Source organism: Crocodylus porosus, unplaced genomic scaffold (genome assembly GCF_001723895.1).
Source record: "Crocodylus porosus isolate Cpor-Errol unplaced genomic scaffold, CroPor_comp1, whole genome shotgun sequence".
NCBI classification, from domain to species: domain Eukaryota; kingdom Metazoa; phylum Chordata; order Crocodylia; family Crocodylidae; genus Crocodylus; species Crocodylus porosus.
Genome location: NW_017728886.1, coordinates 72316429 through 72328577, shown reverse-complemented (window position 1 = coordinate 72328577; position 12149 = coordinate 72316429).

The window sequence follows — 12149 nt, the reverse complement described above, 5'->3', positions numbered from 1 at the left end:
AGCGCTGCCGGCCGCCAGCCTACCCAGCCGCCAGGTCAGCGAGGCACGGGCTGGAGGCAGGGCTGGAAGGGACCCGCGTCCCCCCCAGCGCCTGACCGCAGGGCCGTAGAGGCAGGGCTGGAAGCTATGCACCCCGGCCCGGAGAGCACAGGATCATCGCAATGGGGGCCACACACCCCCCCCCAACTCAAAGCAGGACCACCCCCCTAGATCATCACCTGGAAGAGAGGGGCAGGGCTACCTAACACATCCCCATCTGGAGATGACAGGGTCATAGAGAATGAGGGTTGGAAGGGCCCTCAGCGTTGGAAGGGACTAGTCCACCCCCCTGCTCAAAGCAGGACCATCCCCAACTAGATCAGCACCTGGAAGAGAGGGGCAGGGCTAAAAGGGCCTACATACCTCCATCCCAAGACTGCAGGATCCTAGAGGCTGGGCTGGAAAGAACCTACCTACCCCCATCCTGAGACCACAGGATCATCGAAAAGGAGGGTAAGAAGGGACTAGTCCACCCCCCTGCTCAAAACATCTTCAACTAGATCATCAACTAGAATAGAGAGGTGGGGCTGAGAAGGACCTACATACCCACCTCCTGAGACCACAGGAACGTAGAGGTAGGGATGGGAAGGACCTACATACCCCCATCCGGAGAACACAAGATTACAGAATAGAGGCAGGGATAGAAAGGGACCTACATACTCCCATCCAGAGATCATAGAATAAAGGTAGGACTGGAAGGGACCTCCACAGCTCATCTAGTTCAAACCCTTGCCTGAGGCAGGCTCATCCCTGTGCCAACCACCTTGAGAACCGTGTTAGTATTCCTGCTATCATGTGTGGTCATATGAGGCTCTTTTGGGCCCAACAGCATACAAACAGCCCGTGCCCCAAAGGCCCAATGAGCGAGGGGTCCTCTGGCCACGTGTAACATGGTGTCCAGGGGCTGGACACAAAGAACCAAGAGGGATATGAGCAGATCTAAGGCTTCATGCATGCACATATAAAAACGTTTTTCTCTGGTTAAAAATAAACCAGAAGCTTTACTAATACTCTAGGGGCCTAGGGCTGGATTATTCATCTTAAAGTCAAAACAAAAACAATTTGCTGTGAAAGAGGAGTTTCATGACCAGGAGCAGCAAAGAGACTGGAGAATGGCAGATGTAAGGTGAGCTTGAACATCAAGACCATTAAAAAGGAGAGAGAGTTGTTCATTTCAGGAGGATTAAGAGTTTAGAAGGGATAAAGGGATCAAGTAGATTATAATGAGCCATGAAGTCAATGGACTCATTCAGCAGTGCCTAACTAGAAGTGTTGTTGCCACTGCCAGACAGTTAGTTTTAAACTTTGCAAGGGGACCCAGAATCTAAGGGTTGTGCAAGTGCATCAAGGTACCACCCCTGGGTCCACCCCTGAAAAGGTCTCTTCCAGGCCTGTATTTCAATGTTAACACCTGAGCTGTTTCTCCATATAGGCCCAGTGAATCCCCTGGTGCGTCTGTAGCAAAACCCCCAGTTTTTCTTTTTTTTTTTAAATTTTAAAATGCATTCCCTCCCCTTCCTCAACCATTTCTGACTTTTTCTCTCCCTCTCTATTCCCTATAGATAAGTATAAGTAAGCTAAGATGTAGGATAAGCTTTAACATTTTATTTTAGGTAATAAGTTTTATTTTTCTCTCCCTTCTTCGCAGAGTTCCCTGCTATTTTGATATCAATACCCACTATTTTATAAGTGATAATGATTATGTTTGTACTGCTTTTATATTGTGTGATTACTGTTTTAGAACTATATATGTAAGTTAGCATAAATCATGTCAAGGTTCCATTTTGTATGTCAAGCCTCCATCTTGTGTCCTATGCCCAGGCATCCCCTGGGTTGCAACTGTATGAGTCATGTACCCCTTCCATGTAAATTGGTTCCCAGTTGAATGAGAGTGATTGGGAATGATTGAAATACAATTGTAGCAGGCCTCTTCTGAATGGCCTGTAACGACTGGGCCATCACTTTGCATTGATTCATCCAGGAACCACGGACCTCACCCAGGAACAGAGACAAGAACCCAGTACTTGAAGGACAAAAGACCCTGTAGAACCAGCAACTCTACCATTGTACCCCACCATTACAGACACTTGAAACTGCATATCCGTGCATGGAGCACACGTGCTCATTACACCAGGGGCTGACCCTTGCCTGGGCATGCCTCCTGTCACTAGAGTCACACGAGGTCTGCCCTATAAAAAGGGGCAGTGAAGACACACCCAGTGGGACACCCTCTCCATCTGGCCCAGCACCATGCCACACCACCTGTCCACCCAGAGGCCCTGCCGGTGACTCCTCTCTGGACAACACCTACTGGACAAGGACGCCTTTCCAGCCTGGATAGGTAGCTATCACCTCCTACCCCTTCTTCAACCAAGGACTTAGACTCTGCTTCTCTTCCCTACCTGGAATCTAACCCTTCCACTGAGTCTCTTTCTCCTGCTGCCATTGTGAATGCATGTGTGCGTGCATGCGTGCGTGCGTGTGTGTGAACCAATAACTTCATGGGGTTGTGTAGTGTGTTGTCTGTTTACTAAAACTGTTATTTGGACCCCTAAATTAGGTTTTGCTTTACTATGGTTTGGCCCTGCTCCAATCTCTGCTCCTCGCCCCGCTAACTTCTGTCTCATTTCTCCCTCTCCTGCTTCTGTCTCACTGCCACCTCCAACACCTGTCTTGAGCTCCTCTCTGCCTCCAAACCCCTGTTTCTTTGCCGCTGTCTTATCCCCACTGCCTTTTCCTTTTCCCCTGAGCAACCAGGTTTTTATCTCAGTTTCTTTCCTGGCTGTCTCCTCCTTGCCACCACTTATCTGCACCCCCCAGTTTCCAGCCCCAGTTTACCTTAAGTAACCCCAAGCCTCAGTTCCTCAGCCAGCTTCTCTGTAGTCCACCAGTTCTAATCCCGGTTCTGGCAACTTTCACTTTAATGCTCTCTCTCACCTTAACCTTCCCCCAGGTACCTCAAGCACACACATACACACTGTACCATCCAAGTTAGGAATTTACCTGTGTGTATGTGTAGGTGGGTTGTATGTGTGTGAACTGGTGAGTGTGTGTGTGTATATATATATATATGTCATTGTGTGCATGATATACAAATTAGTGATCTGTGTCTAACTTTTGGGGTGTATAGTGTATGTGCTTGAATTGGTGATAGGTATGCATGTGCCTAGGCTGGTTTGGATGTGTATGTGCCTGAGGCTGGTACTCTGTGTGTGTGTGTGTGTATGCACCTAACTGATTTGTGTGTTTGTATATGTGCAATTGTGTCACACCCTTCTGTCTAACAGCGTAATATTGAGATCTTGAGAGTTAGCCTGACCCCACAGGGCAACACCTCCACACGTGACAGCAGAGTAGCTCTACCTGTGCATGAGCACACTGTAAGATCGGTGTTGAAAAGACAAGACAGAACAGGTAGGTGAGAGGAACCAGAGAGAACAGAGGCTGAAGTAAGGGCAATAACAGGAAATGTTAATGCAGACTAGCTGTGTACTCAAGGTGTCGATGTAAGAAGCCAATCTCTATTGGCAGCTGCAGTCCCAGCAGGTTGTCACCCTTTTCTCATAGTTTTCATTTCTCACACTTCCAAAGATTGTTACAAAATACCTGAATATTTGGTCAATGTTAGAATCATAGGAAAATGGGGCTGAATGGGACCTCCAGAATCCACTAGCCAAATAGACTGTTCAAAATAGGATCATTTTTGTCTAAACTATCCCAGACAAAAAAATGTATCTAACTGGTACTTAAAAATTTCCAGTGATGGAGACTTCATTGCATTCCAAAACTGAAAAGAATTTGTGGTTTTTGAAGGAAAAATTTCAGAAAGAAACAGGCAAACCATTTTCCTGAAAACTAGGGGAAATTGTTAATAAGTCAATCAACTTTTTTTTTAAACTAAGCTAGTTATGTAAAGATACTTGGAAGAATTTCACATCTTTCTTTTTTAAAATGCAAAATCTACATACACAGGCACAAAAATAACCCGAAATAAGGGATCATATTAATGAAAATGTTTCGTGATTCCTTCCCACCCTGTGATGCCACTTTACCTAAGCACAGCCAACAAACAACCAAACAGGAATGACCTGCAACAATGTATGCAATGGGTGGATAACTTTAAGATGTATTTTACCAGACTATGTGAAGGCAAGCAAACACCCACGTAACACTGGGCCACACAGCAATCTCAGACATCAACTACATATCCAACAGGTCCTGACTTTGCAATGGCTAATGCTTATTATGGGTCAGTGAGGTAGATGAAATTCATCTGCTTCTTTCTCTAGCCTTGAGAGACTGTGGGATCTTCACCACTGGAAATGTTTAAGCACAGGTTAGACAATTTTGTTGTCTAAGATGGTTAGACAGAAATGATCTGGTTTTGAACAGGGTATTGGGCTAGTGGACTTTCTGAAGTCCCATTCAGTCCCATTTTCCCTATGATTCTAACATAGACCAAATATTAATGTATTTTATGAAGATCTTTGCAAGAGTGAGGAATCAAAACTAGGGGGAAGGACATTTTGGGGTTGGAAGTAATGCAATGCAGCTGTTCTGTATAATCTATTGAGCAGTTAGTGACCATCAACTCTATAGAGAGATTGAGCTAACTAAGGATTGTAGGAGTAGCCACTCTGTCTCTAGAAATGCAGCCTCCAGATATAAAGTAATTATTTTACTGTGTATTTTAGTATGTGGACTTTTAAATTTCACTACATAACTATGTAACTGAGAGCAGAGTAACTAGAAGTACAGGAATAATTTGAGAGTCTCTGTTGTAATTTTGATGATTCAGCTGTGTCTTGATTACAGAACTGGAAGTGGCATCAGACCAGGATATTTAAGAGATAGGGATTGAGCCCGTGCATGTGCATAATGCTGAATGTCCCATATCAGCATTTATGAATTGTCAGTTATTTACATAATTTAATTGTTCTAGAATTTAAGCTTCAAAATCCCATTTATGCAAATTTGATTTTTAATAACTCCCTAAATGTATAGCTACACAGCTACACAGTTGCAGTTTATGGTGTGGATTCTTATAAACCTCTCAAACAATTTTTTCTTTTCTTTTTGTTTCCCCTTTATATCTAGTCAAGATTCACTTGTACAGCTGCCACCTGTCCTAAAATGAGGAAAAAATTGCCTGAGTAACAACAAGAAGAGAGCTGAGGAATTTTTATCTATCTGTTGTATACTAATGCTGCTGTATATACTGCTGTAACTTCACTAAGAATTAGAATTTTTAATATGTTTTTCCTTATATATCGTAGCAATGTAGTTTTCAAATGGCAGATCATAAAGCTCTTGCTGGTGGATTGAAATGCTGGTTAGATAGTGTAGGGTCTCCTCTCTATTTCCAAGTGCTAATTTGGTTTAATAATATAAGGTAAAACATTATTGTTATCATTTTTGCTATGTAAGAAATCGTAGTTGCCACAGAGATGTTACAAAATTATGAATAGGGGAGAGAGAATAGTGTTTGAACATCTGGGCCTTGGGTTGGAGTTTGGATGTCAGTCTGGGTGTTTGGGTGTTTATCTGGGTGTCTTAAAGGAAAACTCAGTATGTGGGCTACTACTGCCACAGTTTTTATTGGCCAGAAAGGTCAGGCTTATACAGCCTCCTGGCTGATCCAAGAAATGCTGTTAAGAAAATAAGCCTTCTGTGCTCACACCAACTTGGCTGCAAGAAAGATGGGCAATTAACCAGAATAGACCACTTGGGAGCAACCCAGGAACTATCTGCTTTTTCCAATTGCTAGTGTTATCCATGAGCTTGATAAAAGCAAGTGGGCAGGACTTATTTTCTCAGCCACTTTCCTGGGGTGAGGTAGGAGGGCTGTGTAGGCATGCCCAGAAAGTCAACATGGAAGGTAAATCAGGGGGGGAAAAAAGCAAGTTCACTCTCTTTTAACACTCCAAACTGAACATGAGTTGTGGTACACTTTGAGTAACAAAGAGCCAGTTCCTGCCTTTCTTGGGTACTTTAACACACATGCTTAGACCCAAGCGCCATTTACTCAGGATTTCCTGGACAATTGAGAATTAAAACAAGGCTGAAATTTGTCACTTATTTCCATTTCCTCATTCATAGTTCCCATTTCCTTACTCACTAACTGAACTTTACTGCTTTATTTCTAAATTGAACAGTGAATAATTATCTTCAGTTTACTACAGGTAAAGGGAGCCAAATAGTGCATAGTTTAGCTGAAATCAGAAGAGCAAGCAACACAGGTAAATATTGAAATATTAAATAGTGAATAATTTCTTCTGGAGCTTTAAAAATGAATCCAAATAGACACACCAAACACAAACAAACGTAATGTCTCATATAAACTCATGTACTTTCACAAAGAATTAAAAAAGGAAAGGAGGACTGTAGCAGGGCACTAAGGTGCCTGCTACTGATAGTGAAAATATGAGCTCAGCTGCCAGTCACCAGGGCAGCACAGGTGTGGGTTGCCGAAGCAACCAGTCTGGTCAGCTGACCAGAAGGGGTAGGGCCTGGCCTATATAAACAGCGAGGCCGAGGCCGTTCCCTTCTGGCAGCCAAGGAGGCTTGGAGCTCTGCTGGAGCAAGTAGGGCAGGCATGGTAGAGAAGGCTGATGGCCTGAGCAGCATCGGCATAAGGATACTGGGTGGAGGAGACCCTAGCAGGGATACATATAAAGGATAGCCAGGTTGGCTTGGGATTTATGTTGTAGCCCAGGGACTTTGTGTTTTCTGTTTTGGTTATTGTGTAACACCGGAGGACTGGGTGAGGCTGTAGGGGTGGAGGAGGCCTCATGGGAGCTCCCCAGTAGTGGGGGGGGGTTCCAGGTGCTGGAGAGGGTGCTGTGTTTTGGGGTGTCCCGACCCCGGCCCCAGTGTGGGCGATATCGGGAGGAGCGCAGTGGGCGTAGGACCCGAGAAGTGGGTCCAGGGGCCAGGTAAGGCTGAGGCTGCCTGAGCCCAATTGTGAGAAGCCCAGTGGGCGTGAGACCCGGAAAAGGGGTCTGGGGCCAGGTAAGGCCGAGGCCGCCTGAGCCCCACTTGTGGCAAGGCCCCGGAGCGGGCGGGGAATCGCGGGCAAGGCCCCAGAGCAGGCAATGGCGTAGAGGCAGGGCCCCGGAGTGGGCTGTGAGAGCCGCAGGGAGATACCAAGAGGCACCCATGAGGGCACAGGTGGGCAACTAGGCAGCCTCCCTTTAACTATATTTACCAGCAAAACGTGGCGGGCGAGATAAAGAGGGTGCATTTAGACCCGATTTGGCATGGTAGGGGCGCTAGGGGAGTTCACAGCACCCCTAGGTCGTGTCCTGCCACAAAGACGCAAGCTAGAGATTCAGAAAAATCTCTTACTGTGATGTTAGCTCCAGTTTTAGAACACACCAGGTGCAAGCTACACAGAACAAATGTTTTCTAGTTCAACTCATGTCCAGCCCACAGCATTTCATTTCTATCAAATGCCCAAACTACCATGTACTGGCAACTTTCTTTCATGGAACTTTTAATTTTGTTTTGCAACAATATCTTATTTTGGTTTTTTGTTTGTTTTTTTTTTTGGTTACTACAATACAATTGTTATAGTACAATACAGAATAAATTTGCTTTCAGAGATAATTTTGGTCTGTAAAATATGTCTGGTGAAAGTACTGCATTCATTTTCTCTAGAAGGGAGGGAGGATTCAGATGATTTTCATAGACTTCATAGCTTTTAGGGTCGGAAGGGACCTATTAGATCATTGAGTCTGACCCTCTTCCCTGGGCAGGAAAGAGTGCTGGGGTCAGATGATCCCAGCCAGGTGTTTGTCCAGTCTCCTCTTAAATACCTCCAAGGAAGGGGACATCACCACCTCCCTTGGAAGCACATTCCATATTTTGGCAACCCTCACTGTAAAGCATTTTTTCCTGATGTCAAAAGAGACAAGGACCCCTTTTCCCCAACAAGGATTTCCCCACTAGGAATCAAACTGTGGTGTCCTATGGGGTAGGCACAAGTTCTACCACTGGGCTACCAGTACATATGATACTTTCTTGGTGATAATCAGTGATAATCTCTTAGTACGTCAATGGACACTGATCATTTGATCACTGGGGAAAGGACAGGAATAAGTCAGCCTTATTTCTGGCTGAAAGGAGCAGGCTGGCTAAAAGGAAAAACTTTCTCTATTAGGATAGCAAAATGCTATAAGAACCTGCTAATTTTCCAACCATAGACCCTGCACATGTAACACTTCCTTTTCAGCATTCTGAATCAAAATGTTCATGTTCCTACAGTTCTATAGTTGTGCTGTACCACTGGCTGCCAATGAAAAACACATGGGTCATCACACAGAGATGTTAATTACTGTGCCATATATGAATGCTTAGCATATTACCTTTTTGACGTTATCTGGGTGTGCAGAGTTATTGCCTTTATTAAAATGCAGACTTCTTTCTTTTGCTTAACCCCATCTGCTAGTTTGGACTTGTTACTAATAACTCACACATCACTGAAAAACATGTGCAGCCTCAAGCAAGGACAGTTACAAAAGGTTATACTAGTTGAAAAGATTTATGAAATAATAATACGAAGTGTTTGGACTTTATTCAGCATCATGCATATCTCCTAGATATAATCAAATTAAGCCATCTGCTATGTGTCATCCATCACAAGATGGAAAGCAGCGCATTATCAATTCCTGACTGTTTTAGGGGGGGGGATACAATTATCTTTAAGACATGGTCAAATTTCTTGAAAGACACTTAGCAACATGAAATTTTGAAATATTATTCAAATTAACATTACATTTTTAAGCACTAATCTTCATGTGATCTCCATGTAATTTAAAGCCACAATTCTAACCAGACCTAACTAAGGCTCATTGAATCATTTGGTATTGTTTTTAAATATTTTTGTGTTAGTACTTCTAACAGAGATAACAAAAGTTCTGAAATACCAGAAGAGGGATTGTTTTTTCAGTATTTCTGGCCTAACAAAAACAGGAAATACAAATAATCTCCAATAAAGCCCACTTGGTAGAGATTTACAGTAGTCATGAAGAAACAGAGTTCTGAAGAATTCTATTTTATTCTTTTGGTTCTTGCACTGCCTCCATCACTGTGATGCCATGGTTTTATGTAAAGACCTGGACATTTGGAGGTTCTCCCATAAGTACTATCTACACGTTATATCTTTTTCTTTACAGTCAGCAGCTTTACATTTCTACAAGGGACCAGCACAAGTCAGCCTAGTTGAAGTGGTACTTAAAAATATCAAACTAAATGATTCTGGAAAACTGGAGGTAATTTCATAGAAATGTGGAGTTTCTTACTGGAAGTTACCCCCAGTGCTAGGTTACGCCGACAAGTACAAAGTGATGCACCGGGGGAGGAACAACCAGCACCATATCTACAGGTTGGGGAACTCCGTTCTTGTCAGTACAGAGGCGGAAAAGGATCTTGGAGTCGTCATTGACTCCAGGATGAACGTGGGCTGGCAGTGTGGGGATGCAGTCAGGATGTCATGCATCCACAGATGCATCTCGAGCAGGTCCAAGGAGGTGATCCTCCCCTTCTATGCAGCACTGGTCAGGCTGCAGGTGGAGTACCGTGTCCAGTTCTGGGTGCCGCACTTCAAGAGGGATGTGGACAACATGGAGAGGGTCCAGAGAAGGGCCACTCACATGATCAGGGGCAGCAGGGCAGGCCCTACGAGGAGAGGCTACGGGACCTGAACCTGTTCAGCCTCCAGAAGAGAAGACTGAGGGGGGATCTAGTGGCCTGTTACAAACTAGTCAGGGGGGATCAGCAGGCATTGGGGGACTCCCTGTTCCCCCGAGCACTGCCAGGAGTGACAAGAAATAACGGTCACAAGCTGGCGGAGGGTAGATTTAGGCTAGATATCAGGAGGTGCTACTTCACAGCCAGGGCGGCTAGGATCTGGAACCAACTTCCAAGTGAAGTGGTGCTGGCTCCTACCCTGGGGGTCTTTAAGAGGATGAACACCTTGTTGGGGTTGTTTGACCCCAGTAATCTTTCCTGCCATGGCAGGGGGTTGGACTAGATGATCTACTCAGGTCCCTTCTGACCCTAGAAACTATGCAACTATGTCTCATTGTCTGTTATTGTAGGCCTTTAATTAGAAGAAACCTGAATGTCAGTTGCAGAATCTCAGTCAACCTCTTAAGGCCAGGTAGGACATTACACTTTTACTGGTATAAGTGATCAGAAACCAGTCTCTACCCATAACAGAACAGAAGTTCACCACATACAGACTAGTTTAAAAATGATGGAACCCAGTCTAAGATTTGCCCTCAAAAGGCAAATGTGTTCATTGCCGATCTAACCTATGCCACTTACAGGAAACCTTGCAACTTAAATTGATTCTGCCTCAGCTTTTTGAATGTCTGTACCTAGCCTAGAGCTCTCAAGGGAACTAAACAGATTCTAACACAATGAAAACGATTTTTTCCTATTTTGTCTCCACTAGAAAAAATGGAAGATATGTGGGTATGGAGCTGATAGAGTCTATCCCTAGATTTAATCTGACACCATATTGACTATGAAGCTCTAAACTTTAGAAACTAGCATTCCAGCTCCTATTACTAATATGGCAGGAGAAGTTATGTCTTGCCCAGTGCCATTCAGGAATGCAGCACAACACTGTGATCATGTTATACTGACTTATTTGACTAGGATTATAAAGAAGTGTGTTTACAACAGCATAACTGTTCACCTTTGAAAGGAAATTCATGTATCTTTGTAATTCTTATTTGTGATGCATCTTCACGATCTGTGGTGACAGCAGGTGGTAGCTGCACTTAAAATGTCTGAAACTTCCTGTACAGTTAAAGTCAAAAGACTGTGGAATTGGATATAGTTGCAGCTGGAGTGGGTGGCAGAATGGATGAATGGCTGGGGTGTGGCTTGTAAATAATTGTATTAATGAGATTCATGTTCTCTTATTTTCCTTCTTGTTGTCAGTGCCCTCATCCATTTACTTCCTGGACCCAAGTCTCAGTTGCACTCATGCCTTTTTAAAATATATAACATCAAAGCCATTGAAGTAGGGATGAATGCGACCTACACCTTTGTAACCCCTTTAGGCTTAGTGCAATATAAATGGTGGCAAAGTAAGTAATTAATTAAAGAGCCCTGATTGGCATAATTGGATATGAAGGAACAGCATTATCAATATTCTGTTAACTGACATAGCAGGGGTGTGGACTCCTCATGTGACCTGTTTTTCTATCCAGGAATTGATTCTATCTAGAGAAAACATGTCATGTCCATTTCAGCTTTGAATGTATTCCATTTGCATCTTCATTTACAGAGGTTTTGTTCCACAGTTCACAATGTCTCCCATGAATGGGGGAACATATTTGGAAATTATCCCGTCTGAATCAAGTAGGAGTATGATTAAGCTTGATGGGAAGATGTATTTAGAGGAGTATTTGGGTGGATGTTTGCTGCTTCCCCTCCAACATCTACCATATATTTATAATCCCTCTATGCCTGAAGGACCTTTTACCTTGCACTCTGCAACTCTCAGGTCTGGTCTACACTGAACGGTTTCGTCAGCATAGTTGTGTTGGTCATTGGTGTGATCTTTTTCCTGTCCTAGCTATGGAATACACACAGTAGCATAGTGCCCTCTGGTTGGGAAGCCACTTGAAGTTATATACTAATTAAAGCTTTTTTTAATGTAAGCCTTATTTTTGGTAAGAAGGAGGGAGGGTTGCCAATATACTCTCCCTGGTATATCTCTATACCAGTGAATGCCTTTAAATGAAGACAAAGACATGTCCCTGCTGGTCCCTTCAAATCATGCATGATTCTGAACCTTACTTGTCTTCATGCATCATGCATCTGATGGAAGAATCAGCAAAAATACTTAGTATTTGAGGTGTGGTGCGGGCCACTAATTCTAAGGAGTTGTAGTGGGGGGAAGAGTTGTGGGGAGAGGGAAAGGGTATTGATGAAGAAGTAAGGCAAGCCTGATGAAATCAGACTGGGTTTTTTAACTTGAACTTTTCTGGTGAGACAGAATCTCCACGTAAGGCTATTTAGTATTTTCTATTTGATTTCATGTATTTACCCAGTGTAAACATTGGCCTTATTTTTACTTTCATTTTCTTTGA